Genomic DNA, 13,661 nt, shown 5'->3' on the forward strand with positions numbered 1-13,661 from the left:
TAACTTCACTTACTAGATAATCGCGTCATTGTGCATTATCAATAACAGATCAAGTAGTTGGACGTATGCCTCAAACGATAACCATTTTATGGCCACACAAGTGAGTGGAAAAAAGTGTTTGATAATAAAAAATAGAATTGAATTTTAATTACTACAGAAAAAGAAAATATGATTAAATGATAATTTATGCCATCATGACTAATAAAAGTAATCGACAAGGAGCAAAGCCAAATGATTGCTACACTCAAAGAAAAACGTTGCAAAACAAAGTTCTTCAAAAAATTACAAATGTGGAGAATTTTTTCAAAATTTTATTTCTATAGAAAATTTAGGCAAAAATTTATTTCTACAGAAACTTTTCAAAATTTTATATCTTTAGAAAATTTTGTAAAAATTTTATTTCTCTAAAAAATTTTGTCAAAATTTTATTTCTTTAGAAAATTTTGTCAAAATTTTATTTTTTTAGAAAATTTTGTCCAAATTTTATTTCTTTAGAACATTTTTTCAAAATTTTATTTCTGTAGAAAATTTTGTCAATTTTTTTTTATGGAAAATTTTGTAAAAATTTAATTTCTATAGAAAATTTTGTCAAAATTGTATTTCTATAGAAAATTTTGCCCAAAATTCATTTTAATAGAAATTTTGTCAAATTTTATCTCTGAAATTTTGTTATTTTACTTTGCAAAATTTTTCTTTGAGTGTATTTTTCATTTGGCTTTGCTTTCTTTGTTCAATGCGTTTTATTGTCGATGTTGGCATAAATTATCATTTAATCATATTTTCCTTTTCTATAATGATTTAAATTCAATTCTATTTCATTACTTAACACTTTTACCGCCTTACTCAGTTGTGTTGCCACAACGCGATAATCTTTGGCGGCAAACGTCCAACTATGAGATCTGCTATTGGCAATGCATAGTGACGTAAACTTCTACTAAGTGATGTTAATTATCACATTGATAACGATAACAGATTGGTGATGACGATTGTTAGTGATTATAGATTTAAAGATGACGTGTTTCATAGAATTTAAGTGTTATAGAATAGATAAGGGATTTTGCTAATAAATGGCTAATGGTTGTAATGTAGGAATTTAATGGCAGGTGGGATTTAATTATGCTTATTTAAAAACTGAATAAATTAAAAATTTTGTTTTGTTTTTGATAATCATTTTTTTTTTTTTATTTTGTCATTCCGCCAAAAAGTATGCACTAATGTATAAAAATTAGTTTTTCTGTGGAAAAATTTGATATTTTAGATACTTGTTAGTTTTAATGGCCCATGAGAGGTCATACAATATGAAAAAAAAAATATTTGATTGCAATACTTTTTTAAGCACACCGCCATATGCACTAGTATGCACTAATTTATTAAACATATATTTTCTATAAAGACAGCAGAGGTTTTGGTTATTTATTACTTTTAATTGGTCAACGGATTCCCAAAAGAGTGTCTTCTTTGAACACAACACATTTTTTTTTTAGTACACCGGCAAAAAGCATGCACTAATATCTTAAAGTTTGTTTTTCTGTAAGGATATTAGGGATTTTGGACATTTATTTTAGTAGCGTAGAAAGATATAAATTTTGGATATTTGCTGATTTTACAAATATTTTCTTTGATAAAAAAAACATTTCTTAGTACAACGCCAAAAAGTATGCACCAATTTAAAAAAATATATATATATATTTTTCTTTGGAGACAGCGGAGATTTTTGGTATTTATTAGTTTTAATGGATCATAGGAGGCCAGAAAAAATATCTTCTTTGAGCACAATACATTTTTATTAAAGCACACCGCCAAAAAGTTGGCCCCCATTCTAAAGTTTGTTTTTCTGTATGTATTTTGGACATTTATTTTAGTGGCGTATAAGTAGCCTATAAGTGACCACACAACAACAAGAAAAAATTTTTCTATATCTTTTTTAGTAAACTGCCAAGAAGTATGCACTAATTTCTAAAACATTATTTTTCTTTGGAGACCGTTGAGATTTTGGGTATTTATTTGTTTTAATGGATCACGGGAGGCCCGAATCGAAAAACATTTTTATTTTAGTATGTACTTGTTTCTTGAAGTTTGTTTTACTGTTGAGACACAAACAAATTTAAAAATATTTTCTTTTTGATCACCATAAATTTTTTGACTCCGCCAAAAAGAATGTACTAATTTGTAAAACAAAAAATTATTCTTTTTTCAAAATGTAGTCAAATTCTTTTTCTGAAAAATTTCGCCAAAAATGCATTTTTTATTGTAAGGAAATTTTTTCCAGACTTTTTATAATATTTTAATTCTGGGTACTTTTTTATTTTAGTAGCTTATGAGTGCCCATACAACAAAAAAAAATAAATAATATTTTTTTTTTTTTGATAATAAAATTTTTGTTTAGTACATCGCCAAAAAGTATGCACTAATTTATAAAACAAAAGTGTATAGAAACACAAAAAACTCAAAAAATATTTTCTTTTTTAACACAATACATTATTTTTTACTCAGCAAAAAGTTTGTGCCAATTTTTAAAACAAAATTTATTTATTTTTAGAAAATGTAAATTTTTTCTGATAAAATTTGGTAAAAAATTTACTTTTTATTGTAAGAAAAAAATTTTGAACCTCTAGAAATTTCGGCCACTTGTTGACGTTAGTAACCTATGAGTGGTCATACAACAAAAAAATTAAAAAGATTTTCTTTAACAAAAATACTTTTCTTTGAAAACAATACTTTTCTTTGGTAAATCGCAAAAAGTATGCGCACTAATTTATAAAAAATATTTTTCTTTGGATACAGCGGAGATTTTGGGTATATATTAGTTGTAATGGATCACCGGAGGCTCCAAAAATTTGATCGCAACTCATTTTTATTTAAGTGCACCGCCGAAAAGTAGGCCCTGGTTTTAAAGTTTGCTTTCCAACACACAAAAAAATAAGCAGTATTTTCTTTGTAAAACAAAAATTATGTTTTTTTTTTTGCAAAATATATCCAATTTTTTTCTGACAAATTTGGCCAAAAATGTACTTTTTATTGTAAACAATTTTTTTCAGAATTTTTTTCTATGTCTAGAAATTTTTGATACTTTTTGATTTTAGTAGCCTATCAGTGGCCATATAACAAACAAAAATAAAAAAATATTTTTTTGATCACAATAATTTTTTTAGTACACCGCCTAAAATTATGCACTAATTTATAAAACATAATTTTCCTTTGGAGACATAGATTTTGGGTATATATTAGTTTAAATGAGTACCCGGAGGCCCAAAAGAAACTTCTCACAAATCAATGGGTGCAGTCCGATTTAAGTTAAGCTCAATGATAAAGAGCTTCCTTTTTATAGTCGAGTCCGATCGGTGTGCCGCAGTGCGACACCTCTTTGAGGTGAAGTTTTTACATGGTAACGTACCTCACAAATGTCACCCGCATTAGGAGGCAAAATCCACGGGTCATGAAAATGTTTTTTTTTTTTATTTTTAATTTCTATTTTTAGCAAAATAATATAATTTTTTTTTTTCAAAAATTTAATTCTTCAGAATTGTTTTTTTTTTTAATTTTAATTTTTCAAGAAAATTTTAAATAATAATTTTTTTATTTTTAATTTTTTTTTCAAAGTTTTAATTCTTCACAATTGTTTTTTTTTTAGTTTTAATTTTTCAAGAAAATTTTAACTCAAAATTTTATTTATTGCCGTAAATAAAACATATTTCCCTTATTATAAAAAAAAACTCCTTAAATTTAAATACTAGCAAGAATTTCTATTTATTTTGTTGGTTCATTAAATTTGTTTTATTGTAAAATCAAAATGCCAACTAAATCTTTTGGAAATTAAATTTGCCATACAAAAAGTTTTGGGCCATATTTTAGATGGGGTGAGGGGAGCTAGTGATACAGAATATTTACGATTTATTTACCAAATTCGCATAAAAAGGACTGAATTTACAATGGGGTCTTTCTATTTTCTTTATATTTGTGCGTTTTTTTTTTTTTTGTTATAGTTGCTAGCAATCTGTTTTCAGCTTTGCCATTTGGTCTCTGTGTCACCTGGCCCTTAGCCAAAAATTATAGTGATACATATACCATACGAAGACTACAACTGCTAAGACGATGACAGCGCCAAAAAGTAAAAAAAAAATATTTAGCCAACAAAGGAAAAACACGACAGACAAAAGCCACACCACCAACGTTCATAGTTTTTTGCATATGAAAAACGAAAACAAAAACCCTCTAAAGATTTTATAATTTATAGTTAAAATGGCAAAATTCCTCTTTTTTTACCATTGTAACATATATTTTTTGTTCGTTTTTATTTTTTTCATTTTTTTTTTTGAAATGTATATATCAAAATATTATTAATTTGGATCTTGTCAATAGTTCGCTTTGACTTATTTTATTTTGACAAATGACACTGACATACTTTGAGCAGTGCTAAGTACCTATCTACACAAATTGAATGTGCCAATTTTGGCAAAAACCAATTTCCGCACGCCCCAAAACAATGGCTATTGTGATAAGGTTTAGAGAGGAGTGGAGTTTAGTTGAATGAACTAAGCGATAAACCTTGACTAAATGGAAAATAAAACAGGAAATTTAAAAATAGATTGGAAAAAAATAATAATATTTCAAAACTAAATTTAAAAAAGTTACTTTAAAAAAAAGAAGGCCAAAGTTTCTTGCCTAACATTGAGCCCTGGCTTTTGCAGTAGTTGAATGCCTTGAACAAATTGCTCAAAGTTTTCCGATTTTTCTCATCTACCATAATGCAATTCCAATTAGAACATTATGATTCAATCGTTTCCACCAAACTGTTATCGTTATCAATGTGGTAATTATCAGCACTTACTAGAACATCATGTCATTATGCATTGCCAATAGCATATCTCCTAGTTGGACGTTTGCCGCCAACGATTATCGTGTTGTGGCCACACAAGTGCGACAAATCAAAGGAAAGTGTTAAATAATCCAATCCAAATTGAATTTTAAGTATTGTAGAAGAGGAAAATATGATTAAATGTTAATTTATGCCATCATCAGCAATATAAGCAAACGACAAAGAGCGAAACCACATTAAGGATACACTCAGAAAAAAATGTTAGAAAAAAATTCTATAAAAACTAGTTAAAGCGTGCTAAGTTCGGCCGGGCCGAATCTTATATACCCTCCACCATGGATCGCATTTTTCGAGTTCTTTTCCCGGCATCTCTTATTAGGCAAAAAAGGATATAAGAAAAGATTATCTCGGCTATTAGAGCGATATCAAGATATGGTCCGATTTGGACCACAATTAAATTATATGTTGGAGACCTGTGTAAAATGTCCGCCAATTCGAATAAAAATTGTAGGAGTAAAATAGAGAGAACGATTTATGTGGGAGCTGTATCAGGCTATAGACCGATTCAGACCATAATAAACACGTATGTTGATGGTCAAGAGAGGATCCGTCGTACAAAATTTCAGGCAAATCGGATAATAATAGAGCGACCTCTAGAGGCTCAAGAAGTCAAGATCCCAGATCGGTTTATCTGACAGCTGTTTCAGGTTATGAACCGATTTGAGCCATACTTGGCACAGCTGTTGGATATCATAACAAATACTTTGTGCAAGAATTCATTCCAATCGGATAAAAATTGCTCACTCTAGAGGCTCAAGAACTCAAGACCCAAGATGGGTTTATATGGCAGCTATATCAAAACATGAACCGATATGGCCCATTTACAATCCCAACCGACCTACACTAATAAGAAGTATTTGTGCAAAATTTCAAGCGGCTAGCTTTACTCCTTCGAAAGTTAGCGTGCTTTCGGCAGACAGACGGACGGATATGGCTAGATCGACATAAAATGTGACGACGATCAAGAATATATACTTTAAGGGGTCTCAGACGCATATTTCGAGGTGTTACAAACAGAATGACGAAATGAGTACACCCCCATCCTATGGTGGAGGGTATACAAATTTTGACTTTATTTTCATTATAAAATAAAATACTGAAAAAAAATCTCATCCGATAATAGAACACCATGTGCGAAATTTCATCCAAATCGGATGAAAACTAAGGATTCTAGGGGATCAAGAAGTCAAATCGGGAGATCGGTTTATATGGGAGCTATATCAGGTTCTTGGCCGATTTGGATCGTACTTAGCACAGTTGTTGGAAGTCATAACAGAACACTATGTAATTAGGTTTATACGGGTGCTATTTCATGTTCTTGACCGATTTGTGCCGTTTTCGGCACAGTTGTTGGAAGTCATAACAGTACTCTATGTGCAAAATTTCAACTAAATCGGACAAAAATTGCGGCTTGTAAGGGCTTAAGCAGTAAAATCGGGAGATCGGTTTATATGAGAGCTATATCAGGTTATAGACCGATTTGAACATTACTTAGTACAGTTGTTGGAAGTTATAACAGAACATTATGTGCGAAATTTCCGCCAAACCGACGAGAGTTGTGGCTTCCAGGGGCTCAGGAAGTCAAATCGGGAGATCGGTTTATATGTGAGCTATATCAGGTTATAGACCGATTTAGGCCGTACTTGGCACACTCGTTGGAAGTCATAACAGAACACTATGTGCAAAATTTCAGCCAAAACGAACAAAAGTTGTGGCTTCCAGTGGTTCAAGAAGTCAAATCGGGAGATCGCTTTTTATGTGAGCTATATCTAAATCTGAACCGATATGACCTATTTGCAATCCCCTACGACCTACATCAATAATTAGTATCTGTGCAAAATTTGATGCGGCTAGCTTTACGCTTCAATGTTGTCTTCCAATGCGTTAAAAAGCACGATCTAGGCGTTCAATTGACCGGTCCCGAACGTGCAATGAAATGTTCCCCGAACTCGGCGCTCAATAAGTCCATTATTACGCGTACTGTGTGGTAAGTGGCACCGTCTTGTTGAAAACACATGTCATGCAAGTCAAGTTCTTGCACTTTGAGCAAAAAAAAAGTTGGATATCATCTCACGGTAGCACTCACCGATTCGCATCATCTGTGAAGAAGTACGGTCCAATGATGCCACCAGCCTATAAACCGCACCAAGTTGTGACTTTTTCTGTATGCATTGGTAGCTCTTGCAATGCTTCTGGCTGACTTCCACTCCAAAATCGACAATTCTGTTTTTTTTTTACATTCCCATTGGGCCAAAAATGAGCTTCGTCGCTGAAGAAGAAGAAGCACGCAATGAATTTTCTTAACAGAGCACGAATTTTGAGAATAAAATTCAATAATTTGCAAGCGTTTTTCGATGGTTAACTTATAGGCCAAACTGAAGATGTTTGACAATGAAGCAAAACACGAAGCGTCCGTCCGTGAACTGTTTAAACACGTCTTGCAAAAAAGATAATAGCTAAAAAATCACCCATTTATAATAGTATGTGATCTAATCTCAGGCGGGTTGCCCCATCCCAAAATCATGCATAAAATGGACATGTACACCGAACGAGACAAGATGGGAATCTAATGAAAGTAATTTGAGAGTTAAAAACGAGTATAAATAATTTTCAATTTGCACCATGTCAAAGAGGGCCGCAAACATTAATTGGTGTAGCGAAGCGCACCGGGCCTGCTGATTTTCTATACCATAAAATATAAAATTTTGACAAAATCTTATATATAAAAATCAATTGGTGTGTTCCTTATAGACTTAAAAAATTCCTAAACCGATTTTCATTAAATTTTGGTGAAAATAGGATACTAAATTTTATGATATCTGAAGGGGAGGCGGACCCTCCCCCTTACCCTAATTTTCAGAATAGTCAAATCTCGGAGATTGTTAGTGTGATTTAATAGAAATTTTGTGTGCTCTCTTATACTAACCTAAAATCAAAAATTTGATATCCAAATTTCGGATGGGGTACCTAGGGGGCCGCCCCACCTCCACAACCTAGCAAATATATATATATAGACCAATTACGACAATATGGGACTCAAATGAAAGATATTTAGGATAAGAAAACGTATCTGATATTCAAATCCCAAACCCCAAAACACCCGTAAATCGGACATATTTACCGACCATGGCAATATGGAACTCAAATGAAAGGTATTTGCCAGTAGAATACGAATCTGACATCCAAAGGTGGGAACAAGTTTCTTCCCCAAAACACCCCCCCAACAGGACTATTTTACTGAGCATGGATATATGGGACTGAAATGAAAGGTATTAGTAAGTAGAAAACGAATCTGAAATCTAAATGTGGAATCAAATGTTTGGTGGGGCCGTCCTCCCAAAAACATCCCCCTAAAGGGGACAAATTAACGACCATAGCAATATGGGGCTCAAATAAGAGGTCTTTGGGAGTAAAGCATGAATCTGATATCAATATTTGGGAAAAAGTGTCTATGGGGCCACCTCACCCTTATAACAACACCCAAATAGGAAGTATTTGTTGACCATTGCAATATGGGACTCAACAGGTATTTTAGAGTAGAACAGGAATCTGATATATATTTTCAAGGCCAAGTCACTGAGTGGCCTCCCTATCCCCCAAAACACCCCCGGTCATATTTGCCGACTATGGAGATATGGGCCTCAAATGAAAGGTAATTGGGAAAAGACCACGAATCTGATATCAACATTCGGGACCAACGGTCTATGGGACGTCCCACCACCATAACAACCCCCAAATAGGACGTACATGCTCATCAAGACAATTTGGGTCTTCCAGACAGTGGTGCTCGATATTGATAGGGTTTTGGGCCCATACCTCAAACGGACATATTTGTTGACTTTTGCAATATGGGGTTTCAATGAAAGGTATTTGAGATTAGAAAACGAATTTGATATCCAATTTCGAGGCCATTGGCAATATGGGGTTCAAATAAATGATGTATAGATATATGAGAATAGATCACGCTGCTTGTATAATTTTTTTAGGGCTAAGTGCTTGGGGGACCACCCCACTCCCCAAAAAAAAAATTTTCTATAAAAATAAAATTTTGACAAAATTTTCTCAAAAAATAAAATTTTAACAAAATTTTTTATAGAAATAAAAATATTTTCTAAAAATTTTCTATAAAAATAAAGTTTTGACAAAATTTTCTATAAAAATAAAATTTTGACAAAATTTTCTATAAAAATAAAATTTTGACAAAATTTTCTATAAAAATAAAAAAAATTTTCTAACAAAATTTTCTATAAAAATAAAATGTTGACAAAATTTTCTATAAAAATAAAATGTTGACAAAATTTTCTATAAAAATAAAATTTTGACAAAATTTTCTATAAAAATAAAAATTTGACAAAATTTTCTATAGAATTAAAATTTTGACAAAATTTTCTATAGAATTAAAATTTTGACAAAATTTTCTATAGAATTAAAATTTTGACAAAATTTTCTATAGAAATAAAATTTTGACAAAATTTTCTATAGAAATAAAATTTTGACAAAATTATCTATAGAAATAAAATTTTGACAAAATTTTCTATAGAAATAAAATTTTGACAAAATTTTCTATAGAAATAAAATTTTGACAAAATTTTCTATAGAAATAAAATTTTGACAAAATTTTCTATAGAAATAAAATTTTGACAAAATTTTCTATAGAAATAAAATTTTGACAAAATTTTCTATAGAAATAAAATTTTGACAAAATTTTCTATAGAAATAAAATTTTGACAAAATTTTCTATAGAAATAAAATTTTGACAAAATTTTCTATAGAAATAAAATTTTGACAAAATTTTCTATAGAAATAAAATTTTGACAAAATTTTCTATAGAAATAAAATTTTGACAAAATTTTCTATAGAAATAAAATTTTGACAAAATTTTCTATAAAAATAAAATTTTGACAAAATTTTCTATAGAAATAAAATTTTGATAAAATTTTCCATAGAAATAAAATTTTGACAAAATTTTCTATAAAAATAAAATTTCGACAAAATTTTCTATAAAAATAAAATTTTGACAAAATTTTCTATAGAAATAAAATTTTGACAAAATTTTCTATAGAAATAAAATTTTGACAAAATTTTCTACAAAAATAAAATTTTGACAAAATTTTCTATAAAAATAAAATTTTGACAAAATTTTCTAGAGAAATAAAATTTTGACAAAATTTTCTAGAGAAATACAATTTTTACGAACTTTTCTTTTTTCGATTTCAATATGTGTTACCTGCTGTCCAGGTCCTAAATTCTCGCAAAAACCTTCATTTTAAAATCAAATTAAATATAAATAGCATTACGAACTTTTAAAAACGCCTCATTGATGTACGCAGTAAATGACATCTCCAACGTTTTTAATGCTTTTGACAATGCTGATGTTTCTAACTTTATGGCTACTTCCTTCATTCCAATTTACTCCACCCAAAAAAGTTTAGGTTTTTATTGCTGAATATAAAAATATGGATGGGCATATGTCATGCCTGCTATAGAACTTAATATTGGAAATCACAAAAAAATGTAAGGCGTCAAAAATTCTTCCATTGACTAAAAGGCAGACGAAATGGTAGACAGAGGAGAAAAAAAAACAATAATCACAGCTGAAATAAAACAATATCTTTGAAAGAAAAAAGGCGTCTTCTTATTCCCCTTTGCTAAAATTAAGATAAAGTTGTGGTATTATCCCTTAAAAAGAAAATGTAAAGAAAAATCTTTAGCCTTATGCCTTTTAGGCCCTAAGCCTAATAATAAAAACAAACAGAAATACCAACAAAAACATTGACAGCCACAATTCATGATGCTCGGCTACTGATAAGAGGCCAAACCAATGGACAGACATTGGCTAGAGACTACTGACTACACTACACTAGGGCTATAATTTATAAGATTGTCATAAAAATTTCTGTTTCTGATGCTTTCTCCTCTAAAAATATCATTATGACAAAGTTCACTATGGCGTGCATTTTATTATATATCTTTAAATAAATTATTTAATTATTGTCATGTAAATACATCATCAACAAAACACAAGCGCTATTATCCACAATAGCAGGGGTTCTTTTTTAATTTTTTATTTTTCATTATTTATTATATTATCATATTATCTTTGAAACAAAACGTGTTTATGGGAAAGACCTCAAAAAAAAAAATAAAACAAAATTTAAAAAAAATCGAGATTAAAAAAAAATGCAAAAATCAATAATTAAAAATTTAATAATAATTTAAAAAAAAAATCAACAAAAATGTAAATGCTTTGTTTTTTTTTAACAATAATTTAGCTCGAGATCCTGTGTAAAAAAATGTTTATGAGACTGCAATTTGAATTGTAGGTAATGTCGCAATTTAAGCGAAACTCTTCTTCAATCTATTTGTCCACCATGATTTGGGAGCAATGTGCCTATGAACCCTTAATGGCATACTTAGAAGTTTGACCAATAAAATCACCTGCCACTTTATTTGGGTCATCGGTATGTGACCACCCTTCACCTGACAATGTCTGTTTTCCCTTCCCTCTACACCTTTTTTTAATATCAAACTCTTAACATCAAATCCCTTTAAATTACTTGTGCTGCCAACGTCTGTCTGTCTCCTATATTTAGGCTGTTGTGTCAGCACGCACAAAATCCATTGCCTAGCACATAGACACTTCATTAGGGGCTCATAAGCTTTGCCTACTTTTAGGAGGCCCAGGGTTTTTGGCCCAATAAATCATATTTTCCGTTGGCCTTGTGACACAGGGAATCATATATTTTATGTTAACACAATTTTAGAAACCATATCTTGTTTTTAATGCCTTCTAATTACATGTCATTTGTATGCTTGCTCTCACTACCACTTTATTGCTCTCTATCTCTCAATAGCTGTGCCTATATTTTTTTTAAGACTGTTTTCTAACAAATTGCGGAAATATGTAAGAACAGCATTATTAACAACAAATCAACTTCCTTTTGTATATTTTCAGGCACGTGGCAGTCGAAAAATTTCCCTCAACCATAAAAAAATGGTAAGTGTTACGGATGTAAATGTAAAATGCCTACATAAACATTTTCTGTGTTTATGTCTGTGTTCTGCTTGAGGAAATTTCTTTTCGTCTTTGCTTTTAGCGTATAGCTTTGTTTGGGAATTAAGTGTAAGCCTATATATTTTTAAGACAATTTTCCTAAGAGAATAAAGCAAATAGAATTTTGACAAATATATTAAGGAAAATATAAAATTTAAAGCTTAAAAAAGGTAAAAATTGGTTTATAACATTCCAAAATTGTCAAAAAGTTAATAAATTCAGTTTAGCAAGCCTAAAAGTATGCAATCATGTTTAAGGAAATGCTAATATCAAAAATATGCAACGAAGTTTTGTTACAACACCTGAAAGTATGCTTTAAATAAAATTTTTGTCACAACACCTGAAATTATGCTTTAAATACTAAAAATTCGAAGTGGCAAATTTTGCCCATGAACATTCCACTAAAGAACAGGGTCAAACTTCTCACTTATAAATGAGTGCGGTCCGATTCAACGGCTCGCCGCATAGCGACACCTCTTTTGAGAGAAGTTTTTACATGGCATAAAACCTCACAAATGTTTCCAGCATTTAGAGGAGATAACCAACCCGGTGGCCTCCATATCCCAGTTTTCAAAAACTGCAGGTCCCGATAATAGGTGCAGCGATAACTGCGATTTTTTTTATTTCTATTTATTCCTCATAGTAACACTTGTGTCTAGCTTCTAATTTTTGTGAAAACTTACCAGGGGAGCGCCCCACCCAAATACCTCTTCGAGCGGACATGTCAACCAAACCAAACAATATACGTTTCAAATGAAATCTATTTTGGAGTAGAATATTAATCTGATGTCTAAAATTGAGGCAAATTATTTGAAGGCCGTTGCACGCTTATTACACATAACCACACAAGAATCTTTTGGCTATAAGATATGCTTTGGGTAGACGTCTTGCTCCATCTGAAAAGACAGTAGTGGAGTTGTGAATAGATTATTTAGTTATCCATTATATTTTTGCTTGTTGTACCTGCATAAGCTCCATCTAAAAAGAAAGTACCAAATGGTACCAATTTTGGTACCAAAATGTGCGAATAGTGAATAGACGTTAGCCACCAATCATATAATTCTCAGTTGCACCTACATGCATGATTTCAGACCTCAAGCTCCATCTGAACAGAAAGTATCAAATGGTACCAATATTAGTACCAAATTGTAAAAAGATCATAGCGATCATTTTATTCTTGTTACACCTACATGCCAAATTTCAGACCTCAAGCTTCATCCGAACAGAAAGTACAAAATTATGCCAATTTTTGTACCAAAATGTACGAATTTTGAATAGATCATTTAGTCATCCATCATTTATTTCTTAGTTGTACCTACATGCCATATTTCGTACCTGTAGCTCCATCTATAAAGAAAGTATCAAATAGTACCAATGTTGGTACCAAAAAGTTCGAATTGTGAAAAAATCATTTAGTCTTCCATCATATCTTTCTATGTTTTACCTACATGCCAAATTTCAGACCTCTAGCTACATATGTAAAGAAAGTACCAAATGGTACCAATTGTGGTACCAAAATGTACGAATTGTAAAAAAAATCATAAATTTTACCTACCTGCCAAAATCAGACTTCTAGCTCCAGGTGTAAAGAATGTACCAAATGATACCAATATTGGTACCAAATTGTACGAATTATAAGAAGATCATAGCCACTTATCATATTATTCCTAGTTGTACCTGCATGCCATATTTCAAACCTCTAGGTCCATCTGTGAAGAAAGTACCAAATGG

At 30.9% G+C, this 13,661-nt stretch overlaps 1 protein-coding gene across 5 annotated transcripts in view; it reads left to right on the forward strand.

The window, feature by feature from the left end:
• The window catches only part of LOC106088406 (serine-rich adhesin for platelets), a 244,646-nt gene that overhangs the window by 137,180 nt on the left and 93,805 nt on the right, over positions 1-13,661 (forward strand). For all 5 annotated transcript variants that reach the window (XM_013253904.2, XM_013253906.2, XM_013253901.2 and 2 more), the window contains exon 3: positions 11,832-11,873. The gene's annotated coding sequence lies outside the window, so the exon portion shown is untranslated. The remainder of the gene's footprint in view (positions 1-11,831; positions 11,874-13,661) is intronic.

The sequence above is a fragment of the Stomoxys calcitrans genome, chromosome 3 (genome assembly GCF_963082655.1).
Source record: "Stomoxys calcitrans chromosome 3, idStoCalc2.1, whole genome shotgun sequence".
NCBI classification, from domain to species: domain Eukaryota; kingdom Metazoa; phylum Arthropoda; class Insecta; order Diptera; family Muscidae; genus Stomoxys; species Stomoxys calcitrans.